This window comes from Molossus molossus, unplaced genomic scaffold (assembly GCF_014108415.1).
Source record: "Molossus molossus isolate mMolMol1 unplaced genomic scaffold, mMolMol1.p scaffold_m16_p_6, whole genome shotgun sequence".
NCBI classification, from domain to species: domain Eukaryota; kingdom Metazoa; phylum Chordata; class Mammalia; order Chiroptera; family Molossidae; genus Molossus; species Molossus molossus.
Genome location: NW_023425399.1, coordinates 47,882,193 through 47,895,761, shown reverse-complemented (window position 1 = coordinate 47,895,761; position 13,569 = coordinate 47,882,193). Strand labels below are relative to the sequence as shown.

At 40.0% G+C, this 13,569-nt stretch overlaps 1 pseudogene; it reads right to left on the bottom strand.

Moving 5' to 3' along the window:
• Positions 1-305: 305 nt before the first annotated feature.
• LOC118619189 lies at positions 306-1,394 on the bottom strand (annotated as a pseudogene).
• Between the last annotated feature and the right edge of the window lie 12,175 nt (positions 1,395-13,569).

The window sequence follows — 13,569 nt, the reverse complement described above, 5'->3', positions numbered from 1 at the left end:
GTTTAGCTTTTTTTATTGTAGTTGATTTCTAGTTAATGACATTTGTGCTCTGAGAAGATGCTTGATATGATTTCAGTCTTACTGAACTTACTGAGGCTTATTTGGTGTCCTAACATGTGTTCTATTTTTGAGAAGAATTCATGTGCACTTGAAAAGAATGTATATTTCGCCACTTTTAGATGAAATGTTTTATAATTGTCAATTAGATACAACTGATCTATTGTGTCACTTAAGGCCACTGTTTTCTTGTTTGTTAGTTCTTTAAATGTTCAATAATCTGTTAACTTTTTATTGGCTTCCTGCCTTTAATGTCCCAGAACTTTGGTGTCATTGACCTCAGACACTACTTTACCATCCATAATTCTGCAGATGGTGGTTTTTTGGATGGATTGTATAAAGTGGCTGTTGTTTATGGCATCACCAAGATTAAATTTCTCCCATTCTTCCAGCAGGTAATGATAGGTTGTGATCTCACCCTCCAGCTTGACTTTGATGTTCAGCAGGGCCTTATACTCTTGGATCTGACACTGCCCCTCATCCCAGATCTGAGTCAACTCTGATTTCAGATTCAACAGGATCCCACTGAGCTCTTCCATTTACATGACATAGCATGTCTCCACTTCCTTAAGGCTGTTCTCCAAACTGGCCTTCAGATTTTTTATTGAGTCCAGGCTGATCTCCAAGGACCACACATATCAGCTCTATGAGTGTCATCTCAGCAGCTTCTATCTCAGTGGTCTGAGAGGTGACCACTCTGGTGCTCTGCTCAGTCTGCTGAGACCAGTACTTGTTTAACTATTCTCAGTTCTTCCAAGCCAGCTTGTCATTCTGGGCCTGGATGTCACCATGATCCTGCTAAGGTCTTAAGATTCGGGGGCATCCAATTCCAGAGTCAACTCAGAATTGGCATTCTGGTTTTGTAGACAATTTACTTTCTCCTCATGGTTCTTCATCATGAGTAACAGCTCCTTCTTGAGAGCCTCAATTTCTGTCTCCAGCTGCAGCTGAGTGATACTGGTGTCCTAGATGACTTTTCTAAGCCCACTGATGTCACTCTCCATAAACTGGAGCATGTCTAGCTCCATCTCATACTTGACCCAGAAGTCGTCAGCTTCAAAATGGGCATTGTCATTCTGTAGAATAATGTAGGCATTGTCCACTAAACTTTCAAAGATCTTAGCACTCAGGTCCTCAATGGTCTAGAAATAATACTCCTCATCTCTGACCAAGGGTACTTTCTTGCCCAGGTGTTTCCAGATTTTGACCTCCAGTCTCAGATTGTCAGCCTCCATGGTTCTCACTCTGTTCAGGTAGGAGAACTGGTGGTCACTTAGGTATTACACAGTCTCCTTCATGTTCTGCATGTTCCTTATGCCTGCCTGATCTCTGGTCATCTATGGAGTCAGGTCGCTGGACCCCCAGCCACCACATATACTGGTGGAGTGGAACACAGAGATCTTGGAGCCTAAGCCCCTGTCAACTGCATAGATGCTGGCTTTGCTGCTGGTAATCCAGGCCCAGTAGCTAGGCAGATGCATTGAAACCAGGGTCTGGTAGTTGTGGAGAAGCTGGAAGTTCATGTTGTTCATGGAGGAAGGGGAGAATCTGAGACTCAGTTGCAAGCAGCCCACTGTTTTCTTGCTGATTTTTGTGTGGAAGATCTAACCAGTTATGTCAGGGAGGAGTTAATGCTCCCTATTATGAGTGTATTGCTGCCTATCTCTCCCTTGAGTCCATTACATGTATTGGGTGCATATATGTTAACAAGGTTCTATTTTTTGTTGGATTAATTATTTTAGTACTATGTGCTGACCTTTTTCTCTTGTTATGGCCATTATTTTGAAGAAAGTTTTGTCAGATATGAGTATTACTACCTAGCTGTTTTATTGTTTCCATTGGCATGAAATATTATTTTTCATTCCTTTGCTTACAGTCTGTGTGAATCTTTTGTTCTAAGGTGCATCTCTTGTAGGCATCATATATTTTGGTCATGTTTTCTTATCCACTCAGCTATCCTATGTCTTTTGACTGGATCATTTAGTTTATTTATGTTTAAGGTTATTATTGATAGGTACTTATTTGTTGTAATTTTTTTCTTTATATTTTTGTTCCTCAATTTCTTGCTTTCTCCTTAAAGTTGTCCCTTTAGCATTTCTTGCAATGCTGGTTTGGTGGTAATGTACTCTTTAGCCTCTTTTTGTGTGGGAAACTTTATTTTGCCTTTAATTTTAAGTGATAACCTTGCTGGAAAGAGTAGTCTTAGATTCAGTTCTTAGTTTTTCATTATTTTATATAATTCATGCCACTCCCTTCAGGCCTAAAGTGTTCCTATTGAGAAAACAGCTGACAGTATAATGACACCTCCCTTGCAGATAATTTTCTGACTCTCTCTTGCTGTCTCTAATATTCTTTCTTTGTCTTTAACATTTGCCACTTTAACTACGATGTGTCTAGGTGTATTGATAGACATTTGGGATGTTTCCAGATCTTAGCTATTGTAAATAGTGCTGCTATAAACATGGGGGTACATATATTCATTCTGATTGGTGTTTCAGGCTTCTTAGGGTATATTCCTAGAAGTGGGATCACTGGGTCAAATGGAAGTATAATTTAGAGTTTTTTCAGGTAGCACCATATTGTTTTCCATAGTGGCTGCACCAGTCTGCATTCCCACTAGCAGTGTACCAGAGTCCTCTTTTCCCCACATCTCTCCAACAATTATTGTTTGATGATTTGTTGATGGCGGCCATTCTGACAGGTGTGAGGTGATACCTCATTGTTGTTTTAATTTGTATCTCTCTGATGATTAGTGAGGTTGATCATTTCTTCATATGTCTCTTAGCCATTTGTATGTCCTGTTTGGGCAGGTGTCTATTTAGTTCCTCTGCCCATTTTTTAATTGGGTTCTTTGTCTTCCATTTGTTGTGTTGTATGAGCACTCTATATATACTGGAAGTTAACCCCTTATCTGATATATTATTGGCAATTATGCGCTTCCATACAGTGAGTTGCCTTTCCATTCTGATGATTGTATCTTTTGCTGTGCAGAAGCTTTTGAGTTTGATATAGTCCCATGGGTTCATTATTTCCTTTGTTTCTGTTGCCTCAGGTGATTTATCAGTGAAAATTCTGCTGCGTGTGATGTCTGAAATTTTGTTGCCTACATTTTCTTCTAGAACTTTTATGGATTTATGAGTCACATTTAAGTCTTTTATCCATTTTGAGTTTATTCTTGTGTATGGTGTAAGTTGATGATCTAGTTTCATTTTTTTGCATGCAACTCTCCAATTTTCCCAACACCATTTATTAAAGAGGCCGTCTTTACTCCACTGTATGCTCTTGTCCCCTTTGCCAAATATTAATTGAGCATATTGCCTTGGGTTCATTTCTGAGATATCTGTTCTGTGCCATTGATCTATCTGCATGTTCTTGTGCCAGTACCAGGCTATTTTGATTAGTGCCTTTGTAATATAAACTAAAATATGGTAATGTGATTCCTCCTACTTTGTTCTTCTTTTTTAAGATTGCTGTGGCTATTCAAGGACTTTTTGATTCCATATAAACTTTTGGAGTGTTTGTTCTAGTTTTGTGAAGTATGTTGTTGGTATTCTGATGTGGATTGCATTGAATCAATAGGTTGCTTTGGGTAATATGGACATTTATATGATGTTAATTCTTCCAATCCATGAACAGGTATGTGCTTTCACTTGTTTATATCTTTCTCTGCTGCTTTTTTCAATGACCTTTAGGTTTCTGCAAATAGGTCCTTTATTTCTTTGGTTAAGTTTATTCCTAGGCATCTTAATTTTTTTTGCCATGATGGTAATGGGATTGTTTTTTTAGTTTCTCTTTTTGTGAGTTCATCATTGGTATATAAGAATGCCGTCAATTTCTGGATGTTAATTTTGTATCCTGCAACTTTGCCAAATTCATTTATTAAGTCTAGTAGATTTTTGATGGAGTCTTTGATGTTTTCAATGTATAATATCATGTCATCTGCAAATAATTACAGTTTCACTTTCTCCTTTCCAATTTGGATCCCTTTTATTTTTTCTTTCTGTCTGATTTCTGTGGCTAAGACTTCCAGTACTATGTTAAATAAGAGTGGTGAAAGTGGGCATCCTTGTCTTCTTCCTGTTCTTAAGGGAAATGCTTTTAGTTTTTGCCCATTGAGTATGATGTTGGCTGTAGGTCATTCATATATGGTCTTTATTATGTCAAGATATGATCCCTCGATTCCCACATTGCTGAGCATTTTTATCAGAAATGGGCGCTGAATTTTGTCGAATGCTTTTCTAGCGTCTAATGATATGATCATATAATTTTTAACTTCATTTTGTTTATGTGGTGTATCACAGCTACTGATTTGCAAATATTGTACCAGCCTTACATCCCTGGGATGAATTCCACTTGGTCATGGTGAATATTTTTTTTTTTTTTTTTTTATGTATTGCTAGATTTTATTTTTTAGTATTTTGTTCCGGATTTTGGCATCTATGTTCATCAGGGATATTAGCCTGTAGTTTTCTTTCTTTGTAGTGTCTTTTTCTGGTTTTGGAATTAGAATTATGCTGGCCTCATAAATCGAGTTTGGAAGTCTTTCTTCCTCTTAAATTTTTTTGAAATAGTTTGAGGAGAATAAATGTTATTTCTTCTTTGAATATTGGTAAAGTCCCCTTGAAGACATCTGGGCCTGGGCTTTTGTTTGCTGGAGAGTCTTAATTACATCTTCAATTTTATTTGTTGTTATTGATCTGTTCAAGTTTACTATCTCTTCCCAGTTCAGTTTAGGGAGACTATGTGTTTCTAGAAATTTTTCCATTTTGCTTAGATTGTCAAATTTGTTGCTGTATAATTGTTCATATTTGTTAATAATCCTTTGTATTTCTGTGGTGTCAGTTATTATTTCTCCTCTTTCATTTCTGACTTTGTATATTTGGGTTCTCTCTCTTTGTTTCTTAGAGAGTCTAGCTAAGGGTCCGTCAATCTTGTTTATCTTTTCAAAAACCAGCTCTTTGTTTCATTGATCCTTTGAATTGTTTTATTGGTCTCCATGTCATTTATTTCTGCTCCAATCTTTACTATTTCCTGTTTTCTACTTGCTCTGGAGCTATTTACTTTATTTGCTTTCTAGTTCTTTATGTTGTGAGGTTAGATAGTCTACTAGAGATTTTCCTGCTTCTTGAGGTAGGCCTATAGTGCTATGAACTTCCCTCTCAGTACTGCTTTCACTGCATCCCATAAATTTTGTGTTGTGGTGTGTTCATTTTTATAGGATTCCAGGAAGTTTTTAATTTCCTTCTTGATCTCCATGATAACCCATTCATTTTTGAATAACATGCTAGTCAGCCTCCATGTTTTCAAATGTCCTTGCATGTTCTAGTTTCAATTGATTTCTAGTTTTATACCATTGTGATCTGAGAAGTTGCTTGATATGATTTCAAACTTCTTGAACTTGTAGAGACTTAGTTTGTGCTCTCACATATGGTCTATCTTTGAGAATGTCCCATGAGCACGTGGGAACAATGTGAATCCTGCGGTTTGGGGGTGTAATTTTCTGTAGAAATTCATTAAATCCATTTGCTATAGGGCTTAATTTAGAATCTGTGTTTCCTTGTCAATTTTTTTGTCTAAAAGATCTATCCAGTGATGTCAGCAGGGTGTTGAAGTCCCCTATTATAATTGTATTGCTGTCAATTTCTCTTTTGAAATCTTCCAGAAGTTGATTAATATATTTTGGTGCTCCTATATTGGGTACATATATGTTTAGCAAGGTTATATCTTTCTGTTGGAGAGTTATGTTCAATATTATGTACTGGCCTTCTTTGTCTTTAGTTATGACCTTTATTTTGAAATCTACTTGATCAGATATGAGTATTGCTACCTCAGCTTTTTTTTCTTTCCGTTTGCTTGAAAGATTTTTTTCCATCCTTTCACTTTCAACCTATGTGAGTCTTTTGTTGTGAGATTGGTCTCTTGTAAACAACATATATGAGTCCTGCTTTCTTATCCAGACAGCTACTCTGTGTCTTTTTGTTGAAGCATTCAAAGCATTCACATTTAAGGTGATAATTGATATGTATTGATTTATTGCCATTTTTGTTTAGTGTGGTTATATTTTTCTTTGTACTTCTTCTACTACTTACAGCAGTCCTTTTCTCATATCTTTCAGTGCTGGTTTGGTGGTAATATATTTCCTTAGCCTTTTTTTTTGGTCTGGGAAGCTCTTTATTTCACCTTCTATTTTGAATGATGGCTTTGCCAGATAGAGTAGTCTTGGATTCAGGTCCTTGTTTTTCATGACCTTTATTACATTATGCCACTCCCTTCTGGCCTATAGTGTTTCTGTTGAGAAGTCAGCTGAGAGCTTTATGGGGTTTCCTTTTTAGGTCACCTGTTGCTTATCTCTTGCTGCCTTTAGGATTCTCTCTTTGTCTTTAATTTTTGGCATTTTAATTACTATGTATCTTGGTGTGGGCCTGTCTGGGTTCTTTTTTCTTGGGGCTCTCTGTTCTTCTTGAACTTGCGTGCCTTCTTCCTTCACCATGTTAGGAAAGTTTTCTGTCACTATTTTTTCAAATATATTCTCTAACCCTTGCCCATTTTCTTCCCCTTTGGGGACTCTTATGATGCGAATGTTATTATGTTTCCAGTTGTCTCACAGTTCTCTTAAGCTGTCTTTCTGTTTTATAATTTTTTTTTTCTTTTGGTTTTCTGATTGGTTGATTTTTTCTACCTTGTCTTCTAATTTACTGCCCTGCTTCCTCTACTCTGCTGGTTAGTCCTTCCACTGTGTTCTTAATTTCTGCTATGTCATTGTTCATTTCCACTTGGTTGGTTTTCAATGTTTCTATATCTTTACTCATGGTGCTGATGACCTTACTGATGCTGTTGAGCTTCTTCAAGACCATGGCTCTGAACTCTGCCTCTGATAATTTGCGTAGCTGCATTTCATTGATCTCATCTTTGATAGAGTTCTCTTGTTCTTTCATTTGCGATTTGTTTCACCATTTTGGCTATCTCAGTGGGTTTTGGAGCCTGCCTAATTTTCCCTGTGGGTGTTGGTGTCTGCTGTTTGTTGTTCCTTCTACTGGGTTTAGATGAGCCTGGGTGGGCCCATGTTAAACACCACTGGTCAAGTCTTACTTTCTTGGGTAGATTTGCAATAGGATTTCCAGAGGGTAGGATAGATTCTGGTTATTAATTAGCCTCAATTTTGATTTCTTTGCCTCACCTGGGAAAGGCTGAATCTCCAAGGGGCAGTCTGCTGCTTTTCACTCAACTCTGGGAAGGAGAAGGAGCACCCTGGCCACCGTCCTTTGTGGCCACAAGTCAGCAAAATCTTTGAGTGCCCTCCAAATCCCGGCTGTCCCCACAGAGTTCCAACCCAATCTGTCCTCCCTCTGCTGTAGCCCCCCGGTAAGTATCTGTGCACTCTGTCTGTGCTCTCTGTGCTGTGGAGCAGGCTTTATCTTCATTCCCTAAGGGCGCTGCTCACAGCTAAGACTGCTGCTGTCCATGGACTCCCAGCCTGCCACCCTCTCATGCCTCCACAGATCCTACCAGTGTCCCTAGTTATATGGTCATTTCCTGCAGCTTTTCTGTTGCTTTTCTCTAAGAATTTTTCTATATCTTAATTGTAATTCTTGTTTTATCCTGGGAGGTCATCTGTGTAGCTTCCATTCATTCTGCCTCCATTTTCACATCCTCTAAGCCTATCTTGTGTGCAGCTGGGTTACACAGGCCTCTCTGGTGCCCCTGCACCCTACAGGTCCCACAAGTAACTGGATCACAGAGTCCCTTTTGGGACCTGGCTCTATGCCTATGTTATGGACTGCTGGGTTTCACAGACCTCTCTGGTGCTCAGCACCCCGCAGGTCCTGCGGGTAACTGGATGGCACAGTCCCTGCTGGATCGCACAAGCCTCTCTTGTGCCCCTGCACCCTGCAGGTGCAGTGGACAGGCAGCTGGATTACACCAGTCCCTCTAGGGCTTTGGCTCCCCACAGCTCTTGTGGTCTACTGGGTTGCAGAGGCCTCTTTGTTGCCCCCGCACCCTGCATGTTTAGTGGGAAGGCAGCTGGATTACACCAGTCCCTCTAGGGCTCCAGCTTTCCACCCTTTTGTGGGTTGCTGAGTTGGACCAGTGGAGCCCCATGTCCCGCCCCTAGTGGCTGGTGAGTGCTGCTGCCCCGTTGGGCTCAACTCCTACTCAGCTTTTGCTGTAGTTTTTTGGGGGATGGGTCTCAGTTACTGGTCTGTGCTTCTGTTGCCTGGGGATGGATGTCTGCTCCACATCCTCTCTGTTGCTGGTGGTACATCTCGACTCTTATAGAGCTGCTATTATGGGAGATGGTGCTGGTCTCCTGGCTGTCCACGGCATCTGCGACCAGCACCTTGGGAGCTCCACTACTGTGCACTGGTCTGTGTTGACACAGAATGTCCACTGATCCAATGGTGCCAGTTGTGCTAGTGGGCTCAGGTTGCTGGGCCCTAGCTGCTCCCACTGCTTCCTCCAGGGATGACCCGGGATCTTTAAAAATGGGGGGACCTCCCCATGGAACAGGGAGAAGTATTCCAAAGAGCTGCTTACTGGGGTAGCCGGCTGCTCCCGTCCACAGCAGAGGAACCTTTTGCTCTGCGTCTCTGCACTGCTCAGGTTTGGTTGTCTACCTTCATGTCCACTCACATTCTCTCACACACCAGATCACTCTCTCAAACACTCACCCTTCCTTCAGTCTTTCCTGCTGCCATCTTTTTTTGTAATTGGTCTTGATTGCTGATGCCCTGTTTGAAGGTGTAGTCTCTGCTCAGGCTTGCTGGCTATAAGGCTCAACCCCAACCACATTGTGCCAGATACGGGTACTTACAAAACAAAACAAGACAAATAATATCAAACCAATAACAGTATGAAAAATGAAACAAAACAACAAGAAGAGAGAATAAAAAAGAAAAAGTAAAAAAAAAAAAAAAATGAAAAGAAATAAGAGTACCAGTTGGCTCAAGACCAAAATAAATGGAGTGGAGAGAAAAACCAAAAGGGAGAATATGGAAGCAAATAAGGATGAGAAACAAACTTTGGATCTGTTATTTGTAGAGCTTACTGGATTTTACTCTGTTGTTGTTATATATGACCTATTGGTGTGTGGATCCTGGGCTTTCCAAGTGGTTTTCTGGTGCAGGTCTCTATCTGTCACTGTTCTTGTCTAATCCTGGGCTACCTGGCTGAAGTCAGGCAGGGCAGATCCCCAAGTAGTTTGGCAGACAGTACCACCATAGCCCAGAGGCTGGGTCTGCCTTGGGGTCACACATTAAATATCCCTGTTCTGAGCTTATCTCCCTGCCCCCACGGACCTGGGTGCTACAGGGGTTTCTGTGTCCTGACCAGGGTGGTTTGGACAGACTTATGTTGGGAGTGCTGTCTGTAGCTTGTAGGAGGGAGGCCTGGCACTTTTTTTCCTTCTAATGTCTCAGTTTTGCCTGGTTTGCTAGCACCACCTCACTGCCATATCAAGCAGAAGGGGCCTAACTATATTAACAACAAATAAATAAATAAATAAATAAATAAATGTAAAATAAAATTAAAAATCAGCCCAGCTTAGCATTCTAATCTTTCAGCACTGCTTGACCTCAATATTGGGGCCTCTGCCCAGACTCTGTCCAATCAGGCCCAATGTCCGAATCTCCTGTGCTGCCAGACCCAACTTCAGGTGTACATATTTCCAGTTCAGCACTGTTCTCCCTTGGCTTCGATCGCTGCAGGGCAGGGCAGAAGCAGTAGTACTGTAGGTAAGGAAAAGGGCACCTTTCCTGCACTCTAGTTGGGCAGGATTGATTTCCTTCCCAGGCCACACTGTCCAGTCTACATTCTGTTCTCTGCTAAGAGTTCTCATAAATCTGCATCTTTTGCAATTTCTGTCTATCCTTTGGTTCTTGAGGTTTCCTGGGCCAGAGGATGTGACAACCCCTCCTAGATAAATGTTGTAGTTCCCTACCCTGATCTGGTGATGGGGTTGTGTGACTTAGCCTGGTACAGCGGTTGATGATGAGGCCAGATGTTGGTGGCAAGACAGGAGCATTAAGTGAAGGCGATGGTGGGGTCAGATGACCTGGGGGCCCAGGTCTTGCCACAGGGTTGGGAGCCCAGGGGCTTTAGGTCACAGTGTTGGGCCTGGAGCGTCATGTTGTAGTGTCAGGGCCAGGTGGCTGCTGGCTCCAGATCATAGAGGCAAAGCCAGGGTCGCTGGATTGTAGCTAATCCCTGTAGCCTCCTCCTGAGAAGGACCCTGCAGATCCTCCAAAACTGCATGCTCTTTAATCCTGAGTGGCCTGAAGCACCCGGCCATGTAGTGCCCAGCAGTGGCCAGTGGCTTCCCCACTAGGAGAGACCAAACGACCTGTCCCAAGTCCTTGCACTGATAAATAGAAACCCATCCACACTCACACGCATGCATGCTCTTCCTTGCACATGCTCATCAACTCACTCTCACCCTCACTCCAGTCCTGCCCACTGCCATTTTAGAATCTTGTATCACCTTATTAATAAGCCATAAACTTCACTGAAAATACACATGCCAATTAACCAAGTCTCAAATGGTGATTTGGATATGAATAATAGAAGTTCTTGCAATTGCTGTCCTTGGAGGAGAGGTCTCTTTAATGAAGTCAAATGTGGTGGCCTGTCTGGAATGCTATGAGTATTTGGGTTATAGCTCAACACTTGTAACAGACATATGCTCTCACACTGTGTTCAAGTATTTTAAAGTAATTATAGGTTACACAACAATCAAGAAACTACATAAGTATGTACATCTTATCTGTTTTTAACAATTCATATAATTAGTAAAAATTTGAGAAAAATAACTCTTTGTTAAGAAGAGTTAAAAATAACTCTTTGTTAACTCTTTGTTAAGAAGAAGCTAACGCATATTAATAACCACATCCAAGGAAATAACCATTAAGAAGCTTCTCTCACCACACACAAACAGTGATAAATGATAGACAGATAGACAGATAGATTGACCCTATCTATCTTGAATAAATGTAGGTCCTAGGCAGAGCAGTTTTCAGTGGTTATATCTTAAAGGCCACAGCATAGCCTGTTATTATATGTATCATCTTCACAGGACAATTGTGAACAATGCAAAATCTGAACCTAAAGCCATCTCTTGGGGGGCCATTTTCTGCCTTACAGCAAAATCTGAAAACACATAGACAAAGAAATAATGTAATGAGTGCTTGTTCAGTGCTAAATGCTTCAATTCTACTATCACATTAGTCCTTTGCACAAGCCCATGTGGTTAGGACTATGATGTACATTAAGAAGATGATCAGATACTGACCACTCTGCCCAATATTTCCCAGTTGGCACATGGCTGAGCTGAATTCTAGCTGGTCTGGTTACTCCATACCTACGGTCTTTTCATTCTACTACATTGATCTTCTGGTTCCCTGCAAATAAAGGGAGATCTGAGCTCACCTAGCAGTTCTGATGTCATGTATTTAGGTTGGCTCTGATGTACATGTTTCTATGAGCATTTGTTCCCTTAGATTGTTCTAGGTGTGCGTGCAAATCCTATCATTGTGTAAGTTGGTCCTAAGGCCAACCCAGTTGATTGCTACTCAGAGGCACAGACATTTAAACTTATGAAATGTGTAAATAATTAATATTTTGTAAGATAATTAACAACATCAATTAAAAGTTTTTCCATGGATAATTTTTTAATCTCATTAAGTCCTCATTTCTAGGCCCTTTCTCACAGAGGATGAGCCCAGTTCCGGGAAGCTTATAATTTATATTTTATTATAAACATTTTCAACTTCTCTTATTTCTAGTTCAGATTATTTCTATTATTGTTGATCTCTTCTTTCTCTGCCATATTTAAGAAATTATTTTCTTCTTCCATGTCAAAGGTACTCCTTTGGCATTGAACCCAGCTTTCATTTCTCCCTAGTACCATGATCTAATCATTTATTATTAGTATTCATTCTTTAATCTCTATTTTTCTCTTGGATTCGTTTCCTAACCTACAAAAGACGATGCTCCTGACAAGGCAGGATTCTTTTACCCTATGACTGGTTTCTTTCTCCAGTTTTGCCCTTCCTTAATTTTTCTGTCCCTTAGTCTCTCTGAGGGCTGGTACTGCATCTCACACACTCATAAATCTTCTACCACACCAACCAGACCATCTAACTAAGACTTGAAGCACAAGACAGCAATGAGATTTGCTTTTGTGCTTGCCTGGGTTTTGCTTGTGTAGTATATTGACATTTAAAAACTGATTTGGACAACTCCAAAAGATGGAAGAATGTATGGATTGTTCACTGCTACAGATCCAGCATATAGTTAATGTGCAATAAACATTTGTTGAATGAAAGACTGGATAAGAAATAAAAAAAAAAATCATTAACATAAGATATAAGTAAGAAAACATTAAAATATTACCCAATATTTAAATGGTTAGAATTGTAAAAATCTCATTCTCCTGTTGTGTTTCTCATTTCATGTTGTCATTAATGACAATGAATATACACTCCTACAGTTGTTTCCTTACTGCTCCTGGAGGCAAGAGTATTTGGTCATCATGACAACAGGACTTTCTTTATTTTTCTTCCTACTGGATTTTCAATGCCTAGCACAATGCTTGACATGCAGTATTTCTTCAATGAATGAATTAATAAGAAGAGTAATAAGATAGTTTATTCCCCTCCTCACCCTCTCCAGAGTCTTAGATCATGTTCTGAGAATCACATAATGGAAACAAACAAACTTCTTGTTTTGTGCATTTTAAGCATTAAATGAATCTCAGATATGGCCGGCTACTATTTCCTGTGGCCAGCTCAAACTATGAATGGGTATCATCACAAAAGAAGCCAAAGGATACCTGCTTCTGTGTATGCGGCTGTGCCTGCATTTGAACACAGCCTGAAACAGTGCTTGCTGCGACACTTGGTATACATTTTCAAAATATAAATAGCAATAAAACTTTAAATGCACTATAAATAAATAAAACAACAATTTGAATACCAGACAGAATAGAAACAATTTCTATTATGGGTATTTATAGACAGGAGTAACCTGTGTGCTATGGTATTATGTATTTGGATACTAAATCTGTATGTTATGGGTATTTATAAAATAGGAGAAGAGAAGCTAAGACTGATCCCAGCAATATGGCCTGGTACATAGTAGATGATGCACCCAGCACATGGGCATCCATACATGCATATACATATACACACATGGAAAACACTCGTATGTCACACACACACATGTAACTCAATGGTTGGCCAAGGAATAGATAGATGAGTAGTGTCTAGATTAAAAGAGAATGCCAGCCTCTGTGGCTCAGTAGATTGAGCATTGTCCAATGAACTGAGAGGTCCTGGTTTGATTCCCAGTCAGGGCACATGCCCGGGTTGTGGCTTAGATCCCCATTAGTGGGCATGCAGGAGGCAGTCAATTAATGTTTCTCACATCAATGTTTCTATCTATCTCTCTCTTTTTCTCTTTCTAAAATATCAATAAAAACATATTTTTTAAAAAGAGAGAGAATATGATAACTGGTAC